The sequence below is a fragment of the Microcaecilia unicolor genome, chromosome 9, assembly GCF_901765095.1.
Source record: "Microcaecilia unicolor chromosome 9, aMicUni1.1, whole genome shotgun sequence".
NCBI lineage: Eukaryota > Metazoa > Chordata > Amphibia > Gymnophiona > Siphonopidae > Microcaecilia > Microcaecilia unicolor.
In genome coordinates, this window is record NC_044039.1 from 168,653,360 (window position 1) to 168,665,404 (window position 12,045).

Here is a 12,045-nt window from a genome sequence, read left to right on the forward strand (position 1 = left end):
GGCCCAAAACAGGAAGAAGCAGCTGTCCAGACCATGCCTTCAGTACCTATGTGTGAGGAGCATTTTGTTAAATAGCTATTGGCTTTGTCTGCAAGGTAGAACTGGCTCTTTGTTTTGTGTTTCATTTTAGTCTTGAATAAAGGGTATCTTGGTTTTTTGTTTGTTGTTTGTTTACAGGCTTCTCAGAGGCCCAGGGCTTTAAAACATTCACTAATTCTTTCACATACTATGGCAGAGGTGGAATTGGTGCCTCCGCTTCTCTGAAGACTTCTGGAAAGTTAATCCCCTAATATTGAAAACCAATTAACCAGCCAGGAGTGGCACCTGGCCAGTTAAATGGCACTTAACTGGTTATCTGGTGATATTCAGCAGGATAGCCAGCTATACCCCACTGAATATTCCCAGTTAGCGGCTAAAAGATAACCGGCTATATCACACAATATACCAGCTATCACTGAATATTCACTGTATAGTCGGCTACTATAACCACTCACATGGGGCTGCTTAAATAGCTGGAATATCTTTGGCCGGTTTAAATTTAACTGGCTATCTCCGAATATCAACCTAGCTGGTTAAGTTTAAACTGGCCAAAAATAAACCCTTCCCGCAGTCTGAATACCAGCCCCTATGAATTTTCCAAGTTAGATGCACGTTCAAAGCCTCGATAAACTAATTGAGAACCTGAGAGGAGTCCAGTTTATTTCCACATTGGATTTCACAAAAGGATATTAGCAAATGCTCCACAACTCTGGCCTCCATGGAGAAGATAGCTTCCTCCACTCTTCAAGGGACTGTTGCAAAAAGTTATCCAGGGAAGGTTGGTTGGGAATGGGGGAGAAAGGGGGTGCTGCTAGACACCCAGTCCTCTCAACCAACTCCTCTACATTACCCCAAACCTGGTGCAAAGTTTGCCATGTTGTAAAACTTTTTTTTTCTTGCATGATTGCGGAATTGGTAATGACTGCATTACTGTAGATTTTACTGTGGTTTTTGGCCATGGTTTCAACACGAGTTAACACCCGCACTAAAATCTTTTGTGCACTGCTCGACCAGAACTAGGGGTGATGATATGAAGCTAATCTGCAGCAGAATTGGGAACAATGTCTGAAAATATTATTTCACAGAAAAGGTAGTCGATGCCTGGAATTCCCTTTCAGAGTAAGTGGTAAAGTCAAGGACAGTATTATGGGATAAACACAAGATCCCTAGAGTCCAGAGGAGGGAAATAATGCTCTTTCAAGGTAACCTGCAAGGAGAAGTAGTCACAACCCAAAACAACAATATAGTAATGGACGGTAACCTTCACGGAGTGCCAATTACAGCCTTAAAAGATAAAGGACCCAATAGTCAGCCGGCAATCAGCATTTTGCTGACCGCTGCTGACATTATTCCTGGAAATTCAATAGCGGACCATGTCTGGACTCCAGCATTGAATTTCTGGGTATAAAGAGCTGATGAAAATATAGCCAGTTAAATGCGATATTCGGCACTTAACCAGCTATGAAAAACTGCATAACATAGTAAATGAAATGATGGCAGATAAAGACCTGAACGGTCCATCCAGTTTGCCCAACAAGATAAACTCATTTAACATGGTATGTAATACTTTATATGTATACCTGAGTTTGATTTGTCCTTGCCTTTCTCAGGGCACAGACCATAGAAGTCTGCCCAACACTCTTCTTGTACTAAAAGTACTGAAGCTAACATCGAAGTCCCTTAAAATTTACACTCCAGCCCATCCATATCTGTTCAGTTACGATCAGGGCACAGACCGTAGAAATTTGCCCTGCACCGGTTTTATTCTCCAAATACCGGCGTCACCACCCAATGTCCACTAAGATTCCATAGATCCATTCCTTCTAAACAGGATTCCTTTGTGTTTATCCCACGCATGTTTGAATTCCATTACCGTTTTCATCTCCACCACCTCCCGCGGGAGAGCATTCCACGTATCTACCACCCTCTCCGTGAAAAAATACTTCCTGACATTACTCCTGAGTTTGCCCCCCTTCAATCTCAATTCATGTCCTCTAGTTCTACCACCTTCCCATCTCTGGAAAAGGTTCATTTGCAGATTAATACCTTTCAAATATTTGAACATCTGTATCATGTCACCCCTGTTTCTCCTTTTCTCCAAGGTACACATGTTCAGGTTAGCAAGTCTCTCTTTATACAGTTTGCAATGCAAATCCCGTACCATTTTCGTAGCTTTTCTTTGCACCACTTCCAGTCTTTTTACATCTTTAGCAAGATACGGCCTCCAAAACTGAACACAATACTCCAAGTGGGGCCTCACCAATGACTTGCAGAAGGGCATCAACACCTCCTTTCTTCTGCTGGTTATACCCCTCTCTATGCAGCCTAGCATCCTTCTGGCCACAGCCGTCGCCTTGTCACATTGTTTCTTCACCTTCATATCTTCCGACACCAACACCCCAAGGTCTCTCTCCTGAGTCAGGCTTACTAATCTCTTCCCTTCTATTCGGTATCTCTCTTTTGGGTTTCTACACCCCAAATGCATCACTCTGCACTTCTTAGCATTAAATTTTAACTGCCAGACCCTCGACCATTCTTCTAACTTTCGGAGATCCCTTCTCATGCACTCTATTGGCTATCTTTGTCTCATCCGCAAAAAGGCAAACTTTTCCTTCCAACCCAATATCTCTCAGAAATATGTTAAACAATATAGGCCCCACCACTGACCCCTGAGGAACCCCACTGCTCATCATGCTTTCCTCCGAGCGGATTCCATTTACCACCACCCTCTGCCACCTGTCGATCAACCAGTTTTCTATCCAGTTCACCACTTTCAGTCCAAGTTCAGCCCTTTCAGTTTATTCACGAGTCTTCTGTGGGGGACCATATCAAAGGCTTTGCTGAAATCCAAGTAGATTTTTCATTTAATTTTTGTTAAATTTGTACCCCACGCTTTCCCACTCATGGCAGGCTCAATATGGCTGTCATGGGGCAATGGAGGGTTAAGTGACTTGCCCAGAGTCACAAGGAACTGCCTGTGCGTGAAGTGGGAATCAAACTCAGTTCCTCAGGACCAAAGTCCACCACCCTATCTACTAGGCCACTCCTCCACTGCACTAGATTATGTCTAGTGCATGGCCTTCATCCATTTCTTTTGTCACCCAGTCAAAGAAGTCAATGAGATTTGTTTGCAGGATTTTTCTTTGGTAAGGTCGTGTTGCCTCAGGTCCTGTAACCCGTTGTCCTCTAGAAAGTTAACTATCCTTTCAGCAGCAATTTCATTATTTTTCCTACCAGCGACGTGAGACTTACCGGTCTGTAGTTTCCTACTTCTTCCCTGTCTCCACTTTTGTGAAGAGCGGCCACATCTGCTCGCCTCCAATCTTGCGGAACCTCTCCCGTCTCTAAAGATCTATTAAATAAATCTTTAAGAGGTCCTGCCAGGACTTCCCTGAGCTTCCTCAGTATCCTAGGATGTATCCCATCCGGCCCCAAAGCTTTGTCCACATTCAGATTCTCAAGCTGTTTATAAACTCTTTCTTCCTTAAACGGCATAGTATCCACTCCATTCCCAGATATTCCTTCGGCAGCCAACCGTGGTCCTTCACCAGGATTTTCCTCCGTGAACACCGAAGAGAAGTAATTGTTTAGCACATTCACTTTATCCTCACTTTCCACATAACCATTCTCATTATCTTTCAGTCTTGCAATTCCATTCCTATCTTTTCTCCTTTCTCCAATATATCTGAAAAAGGTCTTGTCACCTCTCTTTACATCTTTAGCCATTTAAAGACAGGACTGCATTTTATGCGGTCCTATTTATGCAGTTATCATAACTGGTTAAGTGCTGACTCCATCTATGGAACACCCCCAAAATAGCCGTATGCTAACCAGGCATTTTCAGTGGCACTATCCGATTAAATGCCACTGAAAATACCTGGTTAGTCCTGGACAGGTGATTTAAAAGGCCAGGAGCCTCTCTTGGCCATATTCTATAACTATGTGCATAAATTTTGGAATGCTCACGAAATGCCCATTTCCCCGCCCATAATCACGCCTCTTTTACCTGTGCACTTTAAAATTTAGGCACAGTGCATTACAGAATACACTTAGCAAGTTATGTGCGTAAATTCTAATTTTTGCCAATTAGTGCTCATTATTGCTTGTTAAGTGCTGTTAACAATGCTGAATGGCTTGTTAAGCCAATTAAGTTGTGAGCATTGTTACAGAATATGCTTGGATTTTGGCGCGGAACACTCGGTGCGCTATATAGAATCCGCGGGTATGTGTGTATCTCCTGCATCCAGATGCGAGCATTTAAACTAGGTCTATGGCTGGTGTAAGTGCTGACAAATAGGAGCATATGTATGTATCAACCTGGTTACACTAGTCACTAGCTAACTTTAAGGTCAAATTAAAAATTTATTTGTTTTGTCAAGCTTTTGGGACTTAGTCGTTTGTTGTCTGGTAAGGGGGAGGTGGTTTGCTGTGCGGCATTAATGTTTCTCTGATGTTTTCGTGCTCTTCTTTTATCTTTCCTTTCTTTAATTTTTGTAGTTCTCTTCCCTTCTGTTTTTGTGATATTGAAGAACTGTAAACCGCTCAAATAGGTTCTCTTGAGCAGTATATTAAGTTTATAAAAAACTTGAAACTTATATTCTCAAAAGAAAGTAGGTGCCCACTTTCCTTTGTAGAATAGGCTCCCAAAAGGGGCTGCTTTATAGAATTACTTTGTAGGGGGCAATTCTACAATTGTGCCCCTCCATTTCAGTGACCTAAGGGCACATGGTAGGAGCTTATTCAGTAGTAGAACTTGGGTACCTAGGTTCTGTTATACAATACAAGCGTGACCTGGCATTGGCATGCCTAAAATTTATGTGCTAACAAAAAAAAAAAAAACATGAAAAGAAAAAATTTGGGATGAACAATTGAATTCCAACCCAAAAGTTAACTTGTAATTAAAATCAGAACAAATAATCACAAATGTGTAGCAAACTGAAAAGTCTTTCTTAGATTCAATGGGCTCCAAACAAGGATGCCAGTCAATAAATCCAAATAAGGATACCAATCAATTAATCCATAACGAGGATACCAATCAATAAATCCAAAACAAAAAGTACAACTGTTGCACTATCAGTGCAGAGTTATTGACTGGTATCCTTGTTTGGATTTATTGACTGGTATCCTTGCATAAGCCAATATCTTTGCATTACCAACCAGACAAAATTGTTTGTGACTCATGCGCCGAAATCCAGGACTGCATAGAGTCCATTGAATTTAACAGGTTTACTGTCAATATGAAAGACTTTTTAGTTTTGCTGCACATTTGTGCTTATTTGTTCTGCTTTTAGTGTTGGAATTTGATTGGTCCTCCCCTATTTTTTCTTTGTTGGCTCCTTCTTCTTTTTTTTGTTTATAATACTTATGTGCTCACAGTTACAGCAGCCATTGACCTAGTGTAAGTGTGGATGCCTCAATATGGCAGGGATGCATGCAGCCTACAGTATCAGTAAGTTACAGTCATAACTAGGAGCCCCGCTGGCATCTTGCTCATGTGCTGCCCCTGTGTATGCCCTAATTCAAAACGCTTAGGTGCCCTGCTATCACTTACATGGGTAAATGTAAACTTGCATGCATGAGTACTAGTTTTCTAGACATTTACACATTTACACATGCAGTGGAGGTGTTAATGCAGGTGCCTAGATTATAAGTTGCTCCCATAGTGGGCAGTTCTATAAATTGTTACCAAAATGTAGGCTCTACAACGGGGCGTGTTTAGTGCCAGATCTATAGCGGCACTTGGATGCCTCTAAGCCATTATAGAATACTAGCGCAAAGTCGCATTTGGCATGCCAATGTATGACAGGTCAATGACTGATATAGTATTCTGTAAGTTGCACACATCATTTGCTGTCACGCTCATGACCTCTCCACCCACATATTATGCCCCTTTGCAGTTTTGTAAATTTGTTTTGTAGTTTATAGAATAGTGCAGAGCACTCAAGTACATAATGCCACTGGCGCTTCTGACACCTTAAGTGCTAGAATTCTGCAAACTATATACACACTTGAGACTCAATTCTGTAAATGGTGCCCCCCCCAAATGTGCACTAAGTGCTATTCTATAAATGGTACTCCAAGTTGGGCACCATTTATTGAACTACACTTATGGCTGACGATTAGAAGCAAACACAGGTGCAAACGTAGGCTATTAGCGCCATACTAGCACCTGCATTTGCTACCGCCCTATAATCAGAGCCCCCAAGTGCATGAAACAATGCACTTGTTGGATCTGAATGCAACTATAATGCAAATGCATGCAAAACAGGGTTCTTAGCGCAAGTAGCATGCAAATACATGCTAAACATATTCCTCCTCAATGATCAGTGAGCAGCATGCCAAACCCTACACCAGCTCAGAGCTGGCGTTAGGGTTTGCAGACCATTGAGGAGGAATGGTGAGTCCTGTCCAGTATGCCTTTGCATGCTAGCAGGCCCACCATGGCCCCCCAATACAACCCCCACCCCGCAGGAGAAGGAACCCCAACCCCCCAGCGACACGGGGGCTGGAGGTCTGATGGACCTCCAGTCCCCCCAGGCCCCCACCAACACAAATTCATGGAGGGGCTGTAGATCCTGGTGGCCCAGTGAGCCGCGAATCAAGCTTCTCCGACCTGGTGGTCTAGCGGCTCTCTTCCCTGCCCCCTGTATCTTTGTTGGAGGAGGGAGGTAGACTCACTCCTCTTCCAGCAGCGCCGCATCAAAAACTGCAGTGCCCCACCCTGCCCAATGCATCCTGGGATGCACTGGGTAGGGCTTCACTCCATATACGTATATAGTATTGTGAATTGTAGACTTTAGACAGACAAATATGAAAAATGTATAAGGGTGTGAAGAGTTTTGCAAGACATTGTTGGTATATTGGGGGGACTATAAAATATGCTTGTGGAAAGATATGAAAGATGGCTGCAAAACAAAATCTCTCTTCTTCCAACATATAACACTCCTAAACTATTAAGGAGCCCTTTGACTAAAGGGCGTTAAGCACTTATCCTGCATTACAGCATGTTAAGCTCAAGACTTAACACATTTTAGTAAAAGAGCCCTTAAATATTCCTATCCAGATTTTTTTAATGGGAGCTCTGTTCAAGATCCCAGCAGGAGGTTCTACTTTAAAACATTTTTATTTAAATTTTCAAAGCAATAAGAAAAGAAGAGAACACCTATATACAGTGTTTCAAATCCCAAGCCAAAGCCTTGGAATTAAAAAAAAATTTTTTTTTTGAATAAAAGCGAACAAATACTAAAATAAAAGTGGGATTCTATGAGGATTTGCACCGCGCCATTTCGTTTATAACGATAGAACAAGATTGTTCATATGGTCGCGAGATGCATATAGATCTGATAATCCCTATAAGTGCATATACAAGATTATGAGAAATATCTTGTTATAGAGATTTGAATATTGTTCTGAATAGATTTTGAAATTTCCTGCTGAATATGTTAATGTTTGGGACATGATTTTGGACATTGATATATAGTCCCCACATTTTTTCTATTCTGGTGGTTTAAAAATAGAGTATCTTTGTATATCCACCGAGCTTTAGCTACAGCGATTACAATGACTACAACAAGCCAAAGATGTCCCATAGTTTTACATAAAGAAAAGACCCACCATCCCATCACCCTATTCCCAGCAGAATGAAACCATGAGCCCCGCAGACTGGAGCTCTTAGTTCTTATAATCCCCCCATACTACATAACTTCCCCCTCACTGTCTTCTATAACCCAACTTCCCTCCCTGTGTACCCTCCCCCCCCCCCCCACCAAAAAAAAAAAAAAAACAGCCTCTCAGAGTGTTCCAAAGGTGCCAACAGCCTTGTCCACAATGTTCCCAATGGGACATTTTAATAGTATCAAGGCATCAGGATATAGTTGAAATCAGTGGAGAATAATCATTTTGCAGCACTTCTGATTTTTTGAAAGCCTGCTTTTTAAGCTTTACCTTTTCCAATTTTGAATGTGAACCTGGCTAATCTTTCTTTGCTCCTTTCAAACCTTCTGCTTCCTGCAATTTCTCTGTTTACAGTGAGTAGGAGGCTGCTTGCAGCAGAATTTCAACATAGCTGACCAGGAGTCAGCTGTGTTGAAATACAAAGCTCTGAGTTTATGATGCATTACTACGTCATATGGGAGCAATTTTTTTTTTTAAATCCTTGTGTGCCAGCTACATATCTTTGTGTCCTGGGTAAAATTACCTTCCTGGTTACTTTTACCTGAAAAAAGCAGAAGATAGTTTCAGTGTCCAATTTTACCCGGGTAAGTGGTTAGTTACCTGGGTAAAATTGCTATATGTGCTTCTAAATCTCATGTTCTTGGAAGGCACAATTAGCTTCCTTTTAAGTTAATACCTTTAGTACTTTTTTGTGATGTCTTTTGAGTTTCTGCAGTCATGGCTTTCCTTAATATTCCTGGATATCAACATAGGGGCAGATTTTGTCAGTGACAAATGAGCATGAAACCTAGATGGCAAACTTTGCTTGGCTAGTTAGAGGCCTGTCATTTAAACAGCTAAGCTCTGGAACTCTTTGACAAAGGAGTGGTAACAGCAGTTACTGTATCTGGGTTTAAAAAAGGTTTGGACAAATTCCTGGAGGAAAAGTCCATAGTCTGCTATTGAGACAGACATGGGAAGCATTTGCTTGCCCTGGGATTTGTAGTATGGAGTGTTTCCATGATTTGGGTTTCTGCCAGGTACTTGTGACCTGGCTTGGCCACTGTTTGGAAAACAGGATACTGGGCTAGATGGACCATTGGTCTGACCCAGTATGGCTACTCTTATGTTCTAACTAAACTTAGCTGCCTCATGCTGAAAATTACATTACAGAGGGAGTAAATCCATAAAGAAGGCATTGACATTTAGGTGCTAAGAACCTGCATAAACAGCCGGAATGCCATCATATATGCCTGGATGTGTGCACATATGCACATACATGCCAATGTTCTGCTTATGCAGCATTCTATAAAATGGCGTGCAGTTTGCCAATGGGTATTAACATTGGCGGAGTCTAGGAGGATTATGGGTGGGGCACTCAGTTAAACACACAAATTACAGAAAACTACAATTTACATGTGGTATATAGCAATCTAGGTGTGAGTATTTAAACCTAAATTACACATGCGTATTTTACCTGCTAGTGTTCTATTAATGAAGAGAGGAGCTACTTTCCTTAACAGAATAGGCTCCAGATAGGCATCCCTTTATAGAATGTCTGTATTGGGTTAATTCTCTATAGGCTACCGGGATGCTGCATGATAAGGGCTAGATTCATTAAATGGTACTAAAATAATCAGCGCCCCAAAAATATCAGCAGGACATCAGACTCACAGAAACAGAAGCCTGCGCGGCCTCATTGCTAATGTGCAAGGGCAGGCTTCTACATGGAATGTTGCTAGTGGAATAGCAACATTCCATGTAGAATCTCAAATAGTAGCAACATTCCATGTAGAATGTTCTATAACAATGTGCATAACTTAATTGGCTAACTAATCAACGCTGTTAATTGGATGTTTACAAGTAATTATCAGTCATTCACTCCTGTCCCAACCATCCCAATATTTAGCATGTACACACTCCAAACGCCGATCACATCTAAATTTTCACATTAACTTAATTTCTTTCCTCATGGGGATCTTCAGAGTAACTGCCAGCATAACCATTTGGGAACAACATCCCCTGTACTAATTAATGGCACTGAACAAATCTTCATTGATCTACCCGTGGCTGACAATTTTTCTTTATAGATTATTTTTTCCTTTTTACTTATTTTATATAAAAGTACTATAACTTTTGAGATGCATAATGAAACTACTTAACTTTGGCAGCGATTTTTCAACCAGGTCAAACCTCCGCCGACATGGCCAGGTTTTGTAGTCCTTCTTCAGGGAAGAGGTTTGCATCTCCTAGTATGCTCCTGCATATGTCAAAAAATGTCAGCACTAATTGGCATTGAGATTTTCACACACAACTCGCTAAGTGTATTCTGTAATGTGGTGTGCCTAAATTCTAAGTTGCATAGTTGAAAAGGGGGCATAGCCATGGGTGGGACATGGGTATTTCTAAAATGTATGCACATTATTATAGAATAAACCTGCTCTCCCCTGGATTCTATATTGTGTGCCTAGAGATCCGTGCCTAAATCTAAGCGTATTCCATAACAATGTGTGTAACTTAATTGGCGTAACAAGACAATCAGCATTGTTAACAGCACTTAACATGCAATAATGAGCACTAATTGGCAAGAATTAGAATTTACGTGCATAACTCGCTAAACGTACTCTGTAAGGTACTGCACCTAAATTCTAAAGTACGCGGTTCAAAAGGGGCATGACTTTGGGTGGGGGAATGGGTGTTTTGTAGACATTCCCAAATTTACATGTACTGTTACCTAATATGGCCCAGTCCACATAAACCGACACGCAGGGATTTATGCCGCATTTTCATTAGTGTAAATGGATACGTATAGTTTTAGGTGCTGGGATATCAACTAAGTGTATTTTATATACTGCGCCTAAATCTTATAGTATATGCTTAGGCAAAAATGATTTCCATGTGGATTTCCCAAGCTCCATATATAGAATTTCCACCTCTGTGCCTAATTTAGGCATCAGGATTTATGCCAAGTAAAATGTATCCTAAATGAACATGACCAAATTTAGTCATGTGGCGAGCTGTTTGGCGTGTTCTATATACTGTACAGAAATTTAAGATTATTCTATAAAATTTAGGCATACTTTAGAGGATACTCCTAGGTGTAATTTCCACATGGATCTTTCAGGCGCCATATACATAATCTGGTCCAGCATGCCTAAATGTAGGCAGTTAGACACATAACTTACAAGTATTCTATAAAATGTGTGCATAAGTGCTGGGCATGCCTTTGAACTGCCTATGCTCCAGGTCCATGCCCTCATTGAAGTTGCACGCCTTGGGAATTGCGTGCACATTTTGGTGAATAGTGACTAACGGCAGATAAGTGCATAACTTATAATTAGCGCCACTTAACACCAATTATAGCCAATAATTGGTTGTTAAAACCAATTAGCAGCTAACTATGCAATTACGTTACACGCGTAACTGACCTTATTCTATAACGTGGGAGTATAGCTTTGCACCCCATGGGCTAGATTCAGTAAATGGTGCTTAAAAAATCAGCGATGTAAAAACCCACTAAAGTGATGTTCTATAAGCTGCACCTAAAGTGTGGCATGGTTTATAGAATACCTCATAAGCATTATGGTTGTGCATAAATTTAGGCATGACCATTTGCACCAGTGGAAACATAGTGCAAATGCCCACGCCTAAATATACACATGGAGCGCTGTTATTCTGTAATTACGTGCATAACTCAAAACCATACTCCTGTTCCACCCCGAAACGCCCATGACAGCCCCCTTTCCATGCCTCCTTTTTTGGGCCATGCGTAAAATTTAGGCGCAGATCCTGTGCCTAATTTTACATGTGTAATACCCAATTAAATCTAATTAGTACCAATAATTGTTTGTTAAAAAGCCAATTATTGGCACTAATTGGCTGAATATTCAATTAAATTGCACATGCAAATCAGAATCGCACCTAAATTTGCACACACAATTTTTTTCGACCTTTATAGTATCAGGGGTAACTGTCAAGTTTGACACACAAGTTTACAGAATGAGTGGGTATGTGTCTACAGGAATGACTGTACTTTTCGAGAGGCTAAATTTAGCAGGTCAGCCCTGACAGAATTTCATAGGGGCATAGATCTGCCCCCTAAAGTGAAATGGCTAGACTGTTTGAACTTGTACCCCATCCTGCTAATGTGCTGTGCTTGATTTGGTTTTCTTAGTCCATAAGTAGCTTGATCTGATATTTACTGTCCTCTGTTTGTCTTTCTGGTTGCAAACTGTTTGAGTACTCTGGGGAATAATGGCTTTCATGCCCTGGTGAGCTTTTGTAATTTGATCTCATTTTTTTTCATCCTTGACTTGCAAACACCTATTGAAAACTCAACTTCTAATAAATGAA

At 41.1% G+C, this 12,045-nt stretch overlaps 1 protein-coding gene across 1 annotated transcript in view; it reads left to right on the forward strand.

Moving 5' to 3' along the window:
• Positions 1 to 12,045, forward strand: part of SAMD4A (sterile alpha motif domain containing 4A) — a 348,043-nt gene that overhangs the window by 138,887 nt on the left and 197,111 nt on the right. The window lies entirely within an intron of this gene.